The following is a 16,412-nucleotide window of genomic DNA, read 5'->3' on the forward strand; positions in this document are numbered from 1 at the left end:
TTCTGACTCTGCTCCATCAAAGATTCACTCGCTAGTCTGCTGCCAGACCTTAGAAGTGCATTGCAACAACCCAGCTGTCTGAGGCACCGTCCTTTTAAATTAGTGAAAATGACCCAAAACATTGAAAAGAGCAGGGAAGAAGGACTTCAACCACCTTAGTCCAGATCCCTGGGGAATGTCAAAACCACAGTGAGCTCATCATGCTATTCAGCCTGGAGAAAATCATGCAGGGAATTCATCAGGTGTATAAGATGATGAGAGTAATTGGTTGTGTGGATAGTCACAGGCTCTTTCCCAGGACGGAAATGGCTAACACGAGGTGGCATGGTTCTAAAGTGCTCGGAAGTCGTTGCATGGGAGATGTCAGAGGTAAGTTTTTTTTACACAAAGAGTGGTGGATGTGTAGAATGCACTGCCAGTGACGGTGGTAGAGGCGAATACAATAGGGTATTCTAACAGATTCTTAGCTTGGTACATGGAGCCTAGAAAAATAGAGGGCTATGTGGTTGGGTAATTCTAGGCAGTTTCTAGAGTGGGTTACATGGTTGGCACAACATTGTGGGCCGAAGGGTATGTAATGTGTTGTAGATATACTGGCATAGACCCAGCTGGTGGCGTAGTGGCATCAGTGCTGGACTGTGGGGCAGGACGTCCCGAGTTCAAATCCAACCGGCTCCCCTGGTTAAGAGCTGGTGATCTCTTTTTTTAAAAAAAACAAACTCAGCTGGCAGAAGGCAATGGCAAACCACTGCTGTAACTTGCCTTGTACACAATTTCCCACTACGTCAATAAAAGAGTGATACGTCATAACTTAAACCACTTTTGTGAGGTCACTGCTTACTCTCCTACATTCCAGGGAGTAAATGGAGATTGGAACAAATATCTTCAACTGAACGCAATGTTCACGAAGGAGCAATGCATTGAAGCTGAAGAAGCCAACAGAATTGGAAAAAAAACAAGAGTTCAGTTGAAGAAGATTGTTGAAATCAAAGGAACATTTCATGTAAATGAGTATAGGAAAAGACAAAGAAGGGAAGGACCTTTGTCACGTACCCCATGACGAGAATAAAGAACCAGCAGAGATGGAAAACACTTTGGAGTCCAGTATTGCTATAAACTAATAATATTTATTAGTAACTACACAATACAGTAATATAAATGTAGATAAATCAAACAAGTTAGCAATGATCATATACATAAGTATATCAGTCAGTGTGGAAATATATGTATGAAAAACCAAGCTTCTATAAGTTTAGGGGTAAAAAGATACAGTCTTACGATGATAGGTAAAGTTCAGTTCAGTTCATGATATTGAGTTGAGTAGTGATGGAGTGAGAGAGAGAGAGAGGGAGAGATTTGAGTCTTCAGGTGAGCTGATGCCGTTGATCTTCTCGTCGTCCTCCGAAATACTTTCAAAGTCACCAACTGTGACTTTAACAAAGGGGACCGGTTTTCTGTGGTGGAGCTATCCCCCAGGCGAGGGTGGACATGTGGACAACTCCCCATCGGTCAACCCCTTTTCCCTCCTTCCACTGCAAGAACGATTGGATCGATCCGCCTGATCGATCCTCCAAAACCCACCTTTTCTGCAGGCACAACAATGCTCATTTAGTGTCCAGATCATGTGTCTGAGGTCTGTATCATCTGACCTCCTATTTATCTCACCGTACTGAGCATCAACTGTCACTCAAATACTCCCTCCTTCCATTGTCTGTGAAGAAATGCACAAGCATGCAAAAATCCTTGAAGATGTATCAACAACCTGCCAAAAATCATTAACATCGAGTGTCCATTAAATAACACCGCCTTCGGTCACCATAGCAACTTACGAGCTGCTCGGTGCTGTCTCCAACTCCAAACTCAGTAGAAATCCAAAGTTCCTTCCAGTGCCTTAAAGTGACATTCCAACTGTTAATCTTTGTCTCTCTCTCTCTCTCTCTCTTTTCCAAAACACAGTTAATAGGGGTACTTCAGGATCCCCTCACACCTTACAGAAACAGAAGACATCAAAAGGAGTTGGCAGGACCACACAGAAGAATTGCAGAACGATCCCAACAGTGAAGACTCCCTCGTCAATCTAGAGCCAGACATTCTGGAAAGTGAATTCAAATGGGCAATAGAAAACATTGCCAATAATAAGGCTGCAGGATGTGACAGGAGTCCAGTTGAATTGTTTAAAACTTTAAAAGGTGATGCTGTAAATGTGTTGCATGCAATTTTCCAACAGATCTGGAAAAAAAATAACCTGCTCCATGTGTGCCAGGAGACTCATTCAGTTAACCCACCTTGTGATGCTCCAGTGAGTTCACAATAAGTGGAGGCCACATTTCTGTTCAGAGTGAGCATTCACCACTGGCCTTGCAAAAGAGAAAACATCTGTTTCTCTCACCGGCTGATGGAGGCATTTCCCATGTCAGGATGTATGAAATACTGACAGAAATTCTGTCTGTTCCCTGGACTGTAATATTGCCCGCTACTGTATTCCTGTCTGAGATTCGCCCACATCCACCGTATTCAGGAGCTCCTTCTCCTTTCACTCAGGTGAAGATCTGCATGGTGAGCAGAGTGATTCAATCATTCCCGTTGTTAGGTCCCTGTGCTGGACCGGGTGAATTGTTCCATTGCTCAAGGTCGCTTTACCAGGAGGATTAATGACCCCGTTTGATGGCACTTTATCTCTGCCCCTTTATCGCCCAAGTTTATTCCTCTGAACTATTGATGATTTGACTGCACGTGTACCATAAGGACAGAGCTTCAAGGCGAAAGAGCCCAGTGAGCATACCTGTTTCCATTCTGACTCTGACTGACGTTGGTTGATTGTTGTTTTCTGCTCTGCCATCTGGCTGAAAGAAAACCACACCAGCTAGCAATGTCTTCTGCCAACCAGCCAATGCTCCACCTACGCTAGCAACTTCCCTGTAATTCCATGGGCTCTTATCTTGCTAAGCAACCTCATGTGCGGCACCTTGTCAAAGGCCTTCTGAAAATCCAAGTACACCACGTTTACTGCATCTCCTTTGTCTACCCTACTTCTAATTTCCTCAAAAAATTGCAGTTGGTTTGTCAGGCAGAATTTTCCTTTCAGGAAACCATGCTGGCTTTGGCCTATCTTGCTATGTGCCTCCAGGTACTCCGTAATCTCATTCCTAACAAGCAATTCCAACAACATCCCGACCACTGATGTCAGGCTAACAGGTCTATAGTTTCTTTTCTGCTAACTCCCAGCCTTCTGAAATAGCGGGGTAACATTTCCATACGCCAGTCATCCGGTACAATGCCAGAATCAATCGATTCTTGAGAGATCATTGTTAATGCCTCCGCAATCTCTCCAGCTACATCTTCAGAACCCCAAGGTGCATTCCATCAGGTCCAGGAGATTCATCCACCCTCAGACCATTAAGCTTCCTGAGCACCTTCTCAGTCATAATTTTCACTTAACAAACTTCACTTCCTTGACACTCTTGAATGTCTGGTATATTGCAGATGACTTCCACTTTGAAGATCGATGCAAAATACATATTCAGTTCCTCTGCTATCTCTGTATCTCTCATTATAATATCTCCAGCATCATTTTGTATTGTCTTATATCTACCCTCGACTCTCTTTTACCCTTTATATACTTAAAAAAACTTTGTATCTTATTTGATATTAGTCACCAGCTTCCCCTCATAATTCATCTTTTCGTTCCGAATGACCTTTTTAGTTTCCTTCTGCAAGTTTTTAAAAGCACCCTAATCCTCTATATTCCCACTAGCTCTGGCTTCCTTGTACTGTGTGTCCTCTATTTTGCTTTTACTTTGGCTCTGACTTCACTTGTCAGCCATGGTAGTGCCCTTCCTCCCTTTGAAAATTTCTTCTTATTGGAATATACCTGTCTTGCACTTCCCTCATTTTTCACAGAAACTCCAGCCTTTGCTGCTCTGTCAACCTTCCTGCAAATGTCCCTTTCCAGTCAACTTCGGCCAGTTCCCCTCTCATGCCATTGTAATTTCCTTTATTCCACTGAAATAAAGACACGTTGGAATTTAGTTTCTCCTTCTAAAATTTGAAAGTGAACTCGATCATATTGTGATCACTGTTCCCTAAGGTTTCCTTAACCTGAAACTTTCTTATCACCTCCAGATGATTGCACAACACCCAATCCAGCACAGCCGATCCCCTAGTGGACTCAACAACTAGCCGTTCTAAACAGCCATCCTTTAGACATTCCACAAATTCTCCCTTCTGCGGTCCAGTAATGGCTTGTTTTCCCAATCCACAATCATGTTAAAATCTCCAACAATTATCATGACGTTGCCCTTCTGACACACTTTTTCTATCTCTTGCTGTAATTTGTATCCACATCCCGGCTGCTGTTTGGAGGCCTGTATACAACTGCCATTAGGGTACTTTTACTCTTGCCATTTCTAAATGCAATCCAAAGAGGCTCTAAACCTTCCGATCCTATATCATCCCTTTCTAATGATTTAATATCATTTCTTATACACAGGGCTACACCACCTACTCTGCCTACTAACCTATCTTTCCCATACACCATATATCCTTGGGCATTCAGCTCTCAATGGCAGGCATCTTTTAGCCAAGTTTCAGAGATGGCCACAACATCATACTTGCCAATCTGTAGCTGAATTTCAAGATCATTCATTTTATTTCTCCTGCTGCAAGCATTCAAATGCAACATTTTCAGTCCAGTATTTACTGTATTAACTGCACCACACCTCTATTACCCTGTAACTCATCCCACTGGCTGTGATTAAGCCTCATCTCCTGCCTTTCCTTTCTATCATCTCTGTCGCATGCTATCTCTGATTTATTTCTGTTTTCCACTTCCTCAGTCCTATCACTTCGGATCCCATCACCCTGTCAAATTACTTTAAACCCTCCCTAATAGATCTATTAAAGCTCCCTGCTAGGATTTTGGACCGCTTTAGGTTCAGCTGTAATCCGTCCTTTTTGTACAGGCCGTATCTCCCCCTAAGATGCCCCAAGGATCCAGGAACCCGAAACCTTGCCCCCTACTCCAGTCTCTCAGTCACACAATAATATGCCTGATCAGGTGGCACAGGCAGCAATCCTGAGATTACTACCCTGGAGGTCCTGCTTTTCAGCTTTCAACTTAACTCCTAAATTCTCTCTTCAGGACCTCCTCTCTTTTTCTACCTATGTCATTGGTACTGACGTGTACCAAGACTTCTGGCTGTTCACCCTGTCCCTTCAGAATACTCTGCACCCGATCTGAGACATCCTGTACCCTGGCACCTGGGAGGCAATACACCAAGCAGGTATCTCTATCAGGCTGAGAGAACCTCCTGTCTGTTCCCCTCACTATGGGATCCCCTATGAATACCACATTCCTCATCTTCCTCTTTCCCTTCTGCTCCACGGAACCAGACTCAGTGCCAGAGACTGGATCGCTGTGGTCGTCCTCTGCAAGGTCATCCCCCTCAACAGCATCCAAAACGAGATAATGATTACTGAGGGGGATGGCCACAGGGGTGGTCTCTACTATCTGAGCTCTTCCCACCCGTACCCTGACAGTCAACCACTTATCTAACTCCTGCAGCCTCAGAGTGACTAACTCCTTGTAGCTCCTATCTATTTCCCCCTCACGTTCCATTATAAGCTATAGGTCATCAAGCCGCGAATCCAGATCCCTAAAACGTTCTCTTATAAGCTGCACCTCAGTGCACTTGGTGCAGATAAGGCCATCTGGGAGACTGAAAGATTCCCAGGATTCCCACATCTTACACCCAGAGCAAAGTACTAACCCTACAGACATGCTATGGTACATGTTTATATGCTCAGTAAACATATTCACTGCTTAGAGGTACCAACTAGAGAAGGGCCAGTGTTGGATCTCCTGTTAGGGAATGAGATAGGTCAGGTGATGGAGGTATGTTTTGGGGAGCACTTCAGGTCCAGTGATCACAATGCCATTAGTTTCAATATAATTATGGAGAAGGATAGGTCTGGACCCAGGGTTGAGATTTTTGATTGGAGAAGGGCTAACTTTGAGGAGATGCAAAAGGATTTAGAATGAGTGGATTGGGACAATTTGTTTTATGGGAAGGGTGTGATAGAGAAATGGATGTCATTTAAAGGTGAAATTTCGAGGGTACAGAATCTTTATGTTCCTGTTAGGTTGAAAGGAAAGGATAAAAGTTTGAGAGAGCTATGGTTTTCAAGGGATATCGGAAACTTGGTTCGGAAAAGGAGAGATAGCTACAATAAATATAGGCAGCATGGAGTAACTGAGGTACTCGAGGAATATAAAGAATGTAGAAAGACTCTTAAGAAAGAAATTAGAAAAGCTAAAAGGAGATACGAGGTTGCTTTGGCAAGTAAGGTGAAAATAAATCCAAAAGGTTTCTACAGTTACATTAACAGCAAAAGGATAGTGAGGGATAAAATTGGTCCCTTAGAGAATCAGAGTGGACAGCTATGTGTGAAGCCAAAAGAGACGGGGGAGATTTTGAACAATTTACTTTCTTCGGTCTTCACTAAGGAGAAGGATATTGAATTGTGCAAGGTAAGGGAAACAAGTAGGAACATTATGGAAACTACGATGATTAAAGAAGAGGAAGTACTGGCGCTTTTAAGGAATATAAAAGCAGATAAGTCTCCGGGTCCTGACAGGATATTCCCTTGGACCTTGAGGGAAGTTAGTGTAGAAATAGCAGGGGTTCTGACAGAAATATTTCAAATGTCATTAGCAATAGGGATGGTGCTGGAGGATTGGCGAATTGCTCATGTTATTCCACTGTATAAAAGGATTCTAAGAGTAAACCTAGCAATTATCGGCCTGTACGTTTGACGTCAGTGGTGGATAAATTGATGAAAAGTGTTCTTAGAGATGGTATATATACTTATTTGGATAGACAGGGTCTGATCAGGAACAGTCAACATGGATTTGTGTGTGGAAGGTCATGTTTGACAAATCTTATTGAATTTTTTGAAGAGGTTACTAGGAAAGTTGATAAGGGTAAAGCAGTGGATGGTGTCTATACGGACTTCGGTGAGGCCTTTGACAAGGTTCCACACGGAAAGTTAGTTGGGAAGGTTCAATCATTAGGTATTAATATGGAAGTAGTAAAATGGATTCAACAGTGGCTGGATGGGAGATGCCAGAGAGTAGTGGTGGATAACTGTTTGTCAGGTTGGAGGCCGGTGACTAGTGGTGTACCTCAGGGATCTGTACTGAGTCCAATGTTGTTTGTCATATACATTAATGATCTGAATGATCGGGTGGTAATTTGGATCAGTAAGTATGCAGATGATACTAAGATAGGTGGTGTTGTGGATAATGAAGCAGGTTTTCAAAGCTTGCAGAGAGAATTAGGCTAGTTAGAAGAGTGGGCTGAAAGATGGCAGATGGAGTTTAATGCTGATAAATGTGAGGTGCTACATTTTTCATAGGACTAATCAAAATAGGACATACATGGTAAATGGTAGGGCAATGAAGAATGCAGTAGAACGGAGGGATCTAGGAATAATGGTGCATAGTTCCCTGAAGGTGGAATCTCATGTGGGTAGGGTGGTGAAGAAAGCTTTTGGTATGCTGGCCTTTAAAAATCAGAGCATTGAGTACAGGAGTTGGGATGTAATGTTGAAATTGTACAAGGCCAGATTTGGAGTATTGTGTACAGTTCTGGTTACCGAATTATAGGAAAGATGTCAACAAAATAGAGAGAGTACAGAGAAGATTTACGAGAATGTTACCTGGGTTTCATGACCTAAGTTACAGAGAAAGGTTGAACAAGTTGGGTCTTTATTCTTTGGAGCATAGAAGGTTGAGGGGGGACTTGATAGAGGTATTTAAAACTATGAGGGGGATAGATAGAGTTGACGTGGATAGGCTTTTTCCATTGAGAGTGGGGGAGATTCAAACAAGAGGACATGAGTTGAGAGTCAAAGGGCAAAAGTTTAGGGGTAACATGAGGGGGAACTTCTTTACTCAGAGGGTGGTAGCTGTGTGGAACGAGCTTCCAGCAGAAGTGGTTGAGGCAGGTTCGATGTTGTCATTTAAAGTTAAATTGGACAGCTATATGGACAGGAAAGGAATGGAGGGTTATGGGCTGAGTGCAGGTCGGTGGGACTAGGTGAGAGTAAGCGTTCGACACGGACTAGAAGGGCCGAGATGGCCTGTTTCCGTGCTTTAATTGTTATATGGTTATATGATTATATAACTATAAGTCACTTATAAGTGGCTAATACACTCAATTTCATTTCTGAAAGGGTTTATCTAACAAATTTAATATTAAACACACAGCACATATTTTCCTCACATGAATACAGTGATAAGTCAATTATAACAGTGGTCCCCAACCCTGGGCCACAGACCGATACACTGCAGCGAAGAATGCAGCTGTGGCCGGAACGCACCTGGCACACCTTTAAGAAAAAGGCCGAAATAAACAAGCTAATTAATTAAGTGCCGCCCGGCACGTAAAAGTCAGCCCAGATCAGAGGCGATTGTCGATTGCATCGCCTCTGATCTGAGCCGACATATATGGTTGGGGACCACAGGTATACAGGCCTCCAAACAGCAGCTGGGATGTGGATTACAAATTACAGCAGGAGATAGAAAAGGCGTGTCAGAAGGGCAACATCATGATAATCGTTGGAGATTTCAACATGATAGTGGATAAGGAAAGACAAGCCACTACTGGACCTCAAAAGAGAGAATTTGTAGAATGTCTTAAGGATGGCTGTTTAGAACAGCTTGTTGTCAAGCCCGCTAGGGGATCGGCTGTGCTGGATTGGGTGTTGTGCAATCATCTGGAGGTGATAAGAAAGTTTCAGGTTAAGGAAACCTTAGGGAACAGTGATCACAATATGATCGAGTTCACTTTGAAATTTTAGAAGGAGAAAATAAATTCCAATGTGTCGTTATTTCAGTGGAATAAAGGAAATTACAATGGCATGAGAGGGGAACTGGCCGAAGTTGACTGGAAAGGGACATTTGCAGGAAGGTCGACAGAGCAGCAAAGGCTGGAGTTTCTGCGAAAAATGAGGGAAGTGCAAGACAGGTATATTCCAAATAAGAAGAAATTTTCAAAGGGAGCAAGGACACTACCATGGCTGACTAGTGAAGTCAGAGCCAAAGTAAAAGCAAAATAGAGGACACACAGTACAAGGAAGCCAGAGCTAATGGGAAGATAGAGGATTAGGCTGCTTTTAGAAACTTGCAGAAGGAAACTAAGAAGGTCATTCGGAAGGAAAAGATGAATTATGAGAGGACTCTGGTGACTCATATCAAAGAAGATACTAAACGTTTTTTTAAGTATATAAAGGGTAGAAGAGAGTCGAGAGTAGATATCGGGCAATACAAAATGACGCTGGAGATATTATAATGAGAGATACAGAGATGGCAAAGGAACTGAATACGTAATTTGCATCAGTATTCACAGCGGAAGACATCTGCAATATACCGGACATTCAAGAGTGTCAAGAAAGTGAAGTTTGTTCAGTGAAAATTACGACTGAGAAGTGGGCACAATTACAAACTGTTCTAAAAGGCATCTCATTGGTATTTTCCAAATTCCCTCTCTTGAAATTAAGCACCAACCTGATTTTCAAAATCTACCTCCACCTATCCCACTCATGGACTGTTTGTCCCACTCCCATCAGGGGTAGACTACGCAGCATCCTCACCAGGACTACAGAACAGCTACTTCTCCCAAGCAGTAAGGCTGATAAATATCTCTTCCCACTAACCCACCCTTCCACACCACCAAACACCTCTAGTTTATAATTTCCTGTCTGTCATCTTACATGCAGACATCCTTTGCCGAGCGTCACTTTATGGACATACAATCAATCCGTGCACAGTATATAAGCTGTGGGTATATGTTTTTGCTGTTGTGCTTTTGTGTTGCATTGCAGCCGGACTAATAATTATTTCAACCTCATTTACAGTTGTCTGCTGGAAATGGAATTAAACAACCCTGAATCTTGAATAAACATTTCAGCAGGCTGCTGCGTCACATTTCTGTCTCTCAGCGTTACTGTGGCACAGCACCACCTGGTGACAATGGAGTCCACAAATCAGGGGGCCCTGTTATTGTGGCAAATCACCACCAATTGGCAGTGTTGTCCACAAAAGGGAGAGGTTTACAGCGATGAGGAGGGGTGTAGCGGGCTGGAAGCCAACTGCAAGTGGATGAAGTGCCAGACCTGCCCCAAACCACTCTCCTCACCAATAGTCAGCGTCCCAAACACTCCTTCCATATGAGGCAATGCTTCAACGTCGTGCCTGTTGGAGTCATCTACTGTTTCCAGTTTTCCAGGTGTGGCCTCCTCGACATTAGTGAGATCTGATGTAGTGTCTGCATTCTGCAGTCTGTCTTGATGGGATTCTGCAGATATAGGAGATGCAGAGTAACATACACAAAATGTTGCAGGAAGTCAGGAGGTCAGGTAGCTTCTATAGAGGGGAATAAAGCAAAACAGAGATTTCCTACCGAGACCTTCCATCGGGACTGGAAGTGGGGAGAAGCCGGAATAAGTTAGTGCGGGGAGTGGAAAGAGTCCAAGCTGGAAGCCAGATTAGAGTGAAGGTGAGTGGGTGGGGGAGGAGGGAGATGAAGTGAGACGCTGTGAGGTGGTAGGTGGAAAATACAAAGGACTGAAAAGGAGGAATCAGATCAGATAGGAGAGGGGATCATGAGGAAAAAAGGAAGTAAAAGAGGAGCCAGAGGAAGACGATCCGCAGTGGAGGAGAGAGAAGTGGAGAGACAGAATGGAGGAGACGGGCGTGTGGGTCGATGAAAAGAAAAGGTGGAGGTAGAAGTTAAAGATAACGATGTTCATGCCATCGAGTTGTAAACTACCCGGATGTAATATGAGTTGTTGCTCCTCCAACCTGAGAGTGCACTCACCGTGTTAGTTATACATGAACCAGAACAGAGAGTGGATTAATAATTTTCCCCTGGCATTCCTATAAAATCAAACCTCTCCCACCTTAAAGCGATGTCCTCTGGTTGTTGATTCCACAAAAGTGGGGAAAAGGACACTGCACATTCCCCGTTTCTGTACTTTCAGAGTTTGGAACACCTGCGTAATGTCACCCTCAATCTCCTGCACTTCAAGGTGTGAAGTCCCAACCTGCCCAACCTCTCTCCAGAACTCAGTGCCTTGAGTACCGGCACCATTCCCGTAAATCTCCACTACACTCATTCCAGCTTAACGTTCTTTTTCCAACATCCTCAGCACACTGCTTTACGGCACCAAGACCTGGAGCCTCTACTCCAGACAAGAACAGCATCTCAACTCCTTCCACCTTCGCAGCCTGAGACGCATCCTGGACATCAGTGGACTGACCGAGTCACCAACAATGAGGTCCTGGCCCATGCCCAGATACCCAGCCTCTTCACCCTGCTCCAACAATGCTGTCTCCGCTGGCTGCGCTACGTACACTACATGTCAGACAGGAGGATCCTGAAAGACCTGCTGTACAGGGAACTGGCCTCCGGCAAGAGAGCACAAGGACAGCCCTAACTTCGTTTCCAAGATTTCTGCAAGAGAGACATGAAGTCACTGAACATGAACGTCGAGAGGTGGGAGGACATTGTAAGCGATCACTCTTGCTGGAGGCTGGAACTACGCAGAGGTCTAAAAAGAGAAGCTAGGGCTTGCTGCTGAAGAAAAGCATGATTGCCAAAAAAACAGCACCAAGACAACACCAGAGGACAGTGCCTTCAAGTGCAGTCACTGCAGCCAAGACTGTCACTCCTGTGTGGGCCTCTACAGCCGCTGCTCTACCAACATAGACTGAAGCAAGACTTTCCAGGCACAGATCCATGCCACCTGGTGTCCTATGACTCTAATGTCTTCACAATCTCTTCAGCTACCACTTTCTGAACCTTGGGGTGTTCACCTTCTGGTCCGGGAGTCTTATCCACCGTCAGGCCTTTCAGCTTCCAAAACACCTTCTCTCCTTGATAAAAACATTTATCCTCACTTCTGCCCAGATACTCCTGAATGTTTGGCATTTATGTAATAAATTTAATGACACAATTGTAGTGGGTGACTCCAATCTGCAGGAGGACTGGAAAAGTCAGATTGGAGTGAGATCACAAGAGAGGGAATGTAATGAATGCTTACGAAATGGCTTTTTAGAGCAGCTGGTGGTTGAGCCTACTCGGGGAACTGCTATCTGAGATTGGGTGTCATATAATAACCCAGATCTTATTAGGGAGGTTAATGCAAAGGAAGCATTAGAAGGCAGTGAATATAATTTGATTGAATTCCTACTGCAATATGTGAGGGAGAAGCATAGGTCACATGCATAGTATCGCAATGGAATAAAGGGAATTACAGAGACATGAGAGAGGTGATTCCCCAGGTGGATTGGAGAAGGATACTGGTGGGAATGACGCCAGAGAAGAAATGGCTGGCGTTTCTGGGAATAGTTCATAATGTACAGGATAGATATGTCCTCCAGAAGTAGTTCTCAGACAGCGGGGCTAGGCTACTGTGGCTGACAAAGGAAGTTAAGGACTGTATAAAAGCCAAGGAAAGTGCTTATAAGGTAGCAAGAGTGAGCAGGAAGTTAGATAATTGGGTAGCTTTTAAAATCCAACAACAGGCAAATAAAAAAAAAGCTATATGAAGGGGAAAGCTGAAATATGAGAGCAAACTAGACAATAATATAAACCATTATAAAAAATGCAAAAGGGAGGCAAGAGTTGATATTGGACCACTGGAAAATGATATTCACGAGGTAGAAATGGGGAAGAGATGGTAGATGAACTTGATAAGTACTTTGCATCCGTCCTCTCTGTGGAAGACACTAGCAGTGTGCCAGAGATCTGTGAGTGTCAGGGAGCAGGAGTGAGTGCCATTGCTATTACAAAGAAAAATGTGCTAGTCAAATTCAGGTTCTTAAAGTGGATAAGCTACCTGGACCAGATGGACTACATCCCAAAGTACTGAGAGAGGTTGACTCTGGCATAGTCCCAGAGAACAGGAAGATTGCAAATGTCAATCCACTCTTTGAGAAGGGAGGAAGGCAAAAGAAAGAAATTATTGTCCATTTAGCCTAACCTCAGTGGCTGGGAAAGCGTTTGTGTCTATTATAACAGATGAGGTTTTGGGGTACTCAGAGACTAATGATAAAATAAGTCAAAGACAGCATAGCTTCTGTACAGGGAAATCTTGCCTGACAAGCCTGTCAGAGTTCTTCGAGGAAGTAATAAGCAGGATGGACAAACGAGAGGCAGTGGATATCATTTACTTGGATTTTCAGAAGGCATCTTATAAGGTGTCACACATGAGACTGCTCAACAGGATAAAAATCAGAAAAAATACTGGTATTGATGGAGGAATGGCTGACAGCCAAGAGGCAGCGAGTGGGAATAAAATGAGCCTTTTCTGGTTGGCTAGCGGTTACTAGTGGTCTTCAGGGGTCAGTATTTGGTCTGCTACTTTTCACATTGTTTGTCAATGATTTGGATAATAGAACTGACGGCTTTGTGGCAAGGTTTGCGGATGATAGAAAGATAGGTGGAGGCATTGGTAGTGCTGAGGAAGCAAAGCGATTGCAGCAGGACACAGACAAATTTGAAGAATGAGCAAAAAAGTGGCAGATGGAATACAATATTGGGAAATGTACGATAATGGCAAAAGGAACAATAGTGAACTATTATCTGATTGGGGAGAAGGTTCAAACAACAGAAGTACAGAAGGAAATGTAAGTCCTCGGGCAAGACTTCCAGAAGGTTAATTTACAGGTTGAGTCTGTGGTAAAGAAGGCAAATGCAATGCTGGCATTAATTCAAAGTGAAGTAGAACATATAAGCAAGGAGATAATGCTGATACTTTATAAAATACTACTAGGCCGCACTTAAAGTGTTTGGGACCCATATGTCAGAAAAGGTGTGTTGTCGTTGGAGAGAGTCCAGAGGATGTTCAAGAAGATGATTCCAGGAATGCAGGGGTTGAGATATGAGGAGTGTTTGCCAGCCTTGGGCCTGTACTCCTGCACTGACCTACATTTAATAAATGCGGGTGGGGAGGGGTGGGTGTTAAATCTCACTGACACCCACCAAATGTGGAAAGGCCTAGATAGGGTGGATGAGGAGAGGACTTTTCGTATCGTGGGTGTAGCCGTAACAGAGGTCCCAGTCTCAAAACTGAGCAGCAACCTTTTAGAGTAGTTAAGAAGGATTTTATTTAGTCAGAGAGCAGTGAATCTGCGGAATTCTCTGACACAGATGGTGGTGGGGGCCAAATCTGTGGGTACATTTAAGGCAGAAGCTAATAGTTTGTTGATCAGTCAGGTCATTACAGGATATGTTGTGGAGGCAGGTGCATGAGGTTGAGTGAGAACCAGGATCAGACATGATAGAATGGCAGAGCAGACTTGATGGGGCTGAATGGCCTAATTCTGGTCCTATGTCTTATGGTCTTATACTGCTTGTGTCTTACACAGTGAAGATTGACACAAAATACTTATTACTTTCGGCCGCTATTTCTTTGCTCCATTACTAAGTCACCAGCATCATCTTCCAGCCGTACAATATCAACTCTTGCCTCTCTTTTACTCTTTATATATCTGAACAACTTTTGATACTTGATATTATTGGCTCATTTACCTTAATTTTTCATCGTCTTTCCTCTGTTTTTTTTTAGTTGTCTCTTGTTGGTTATGTAAAAGCTTTCCAATCCTCTAACTTCCCACTATTTTCTTGCTATATTATCTGACCCCACTTTTGCTTTTGTCAAAAACAGGAGAAAATCTGTGGATGCTGGAAATCCAAGCAACACATACACAAAATGCTGGAGGAACCCAGTAGGCCAGGCAGCATATATGGGAAACAGAAAGCAGTCGATGTTTCGGGCCGAGACCCTTCATCAGGACTGGGGAAAAAAGATGAGACGTCAGAGGAAGAAGTGTGGGGGTGAAAGGGGTGGAAGAAGTTGTAGGTGATAGGTGAAATTGGGAGAGGGGGAGTAGTGAAGGAAAAAACTTCTTAGGATATAATTTCCTTAACGATTCTCAAAAGATCATTGCTAATGCCTCCACATCTCTTCAGCCACCTCTTTCAGATCTCTGGGGTGTACACCATTTGGCCCAGGTGACCTACTTACCTTCAGACCATCTCTGTTTCCCAAGAACCTTCTCCCAAGTAACATAACTTTACACATTCTGACCACTGACATCTGGGACTTCCATATTCCTGCCAGTGCCTTCGACAGATAAGAGTGATGTACAATACTTATTCAATTCATCTGCCATCACCTTGCACCCCCACCCCATTACTGCCTCTCCAGCATCATTTTTCAGTGGTCCAATATCCACTTCCACCTCTCTTTTACACTATATATACCTGAAGAAAAATTTGGTATCCTCTTTAATATTATTGTCTAGCTCACCTGTGTATTCCATCTTTTCCTTCTTAATTATTTTAGTTGCATTCTGTTGGTTTTTAAAAGCTTCCCAACCCTCTAACTTCCTAGTAATTTTTGCTCCATGCCCTCTCTTTGGTTATGTTGTCTTTGGTTTCTCTTATCAGCCACGGTTTTGTCACCTTACCTTTAGAATTCTACTTCCTCTTTGTGATGTACATATCCTGTGCCTTCTGAATTGCTTCCAGAAATTCCAGCCATTGCTGCTGTATTTTCATCCCTGCCCGTATTCTTCTCAAATCAATTCTGACCAATTTTTCTCTCATACCTCTCTAATTCGCTTTATTCCACATCTGACTTTAGCTTCTCCTTCTCTGATGTCAGGGTGAATTTGATCATATTAAGATCACTTGCTCCTAAGGGTTCTTTGAACTTAAGTGACCTAATTAATTCCAGTTCATTGCCACACCCAATCCAGAGTAGCTGATCCCCAAGTGGGCTGAACCACGAGCTACTCTAACAAACCATCTTGTAGGCATTCTCGGAATTCCTCCGCTTGAGACCAACACCATCCTAATTTTCCTAATCACCTGCATGGCAATCCCCCATGACTATTGTAACGTTGCCCTTTTGGTGCACATTTTCTATCTCCCATTGTAATTTGTGGACCACATACTTACTACTGTTTGAAGATCTCTATACAATTCTCATCAGGGAATTCTTTTTTACATTTGCTGTTCCTTAATTCTACCCACAGATTCTACACATTCCAACCCTATGCCACCTCTTTCTAATGATTTTATTTAATATTTTACCAACAGAGCCACACAACCACACGAGCAGCTTCTTCTTGGCTTGTTCTTTCTAGAAAAATATAAGTATCTGGGAAATAAGAGGACCTCAATTGTGTAAACACATATTGTGTACTGTTTGTTATTTTGGGGTACTGATTTGTAATAGGGGACACATTGCGCAGCATCCACCCAAACGAAATTTCTTAACTTTGGCCAGACTGGGGGTCTATCACCCCCTATATTCAGCTGCTAGTGGAACCAAGTGTT

Source organism: Mobula birostris, chromosome 5 (assembly GCF_030028105.1).
Source record: "Mobula birostris isolate sMobBir1 chromosome 5, sMobBir1.hap1, whole genome shotgun sequence".
Lineage (NCBI taxonomy): Eukaryota > Metazoa > Chordata > Chondrichthyes > Myliobatiformes > Myliobatidae > Mobula > Mobula birostris.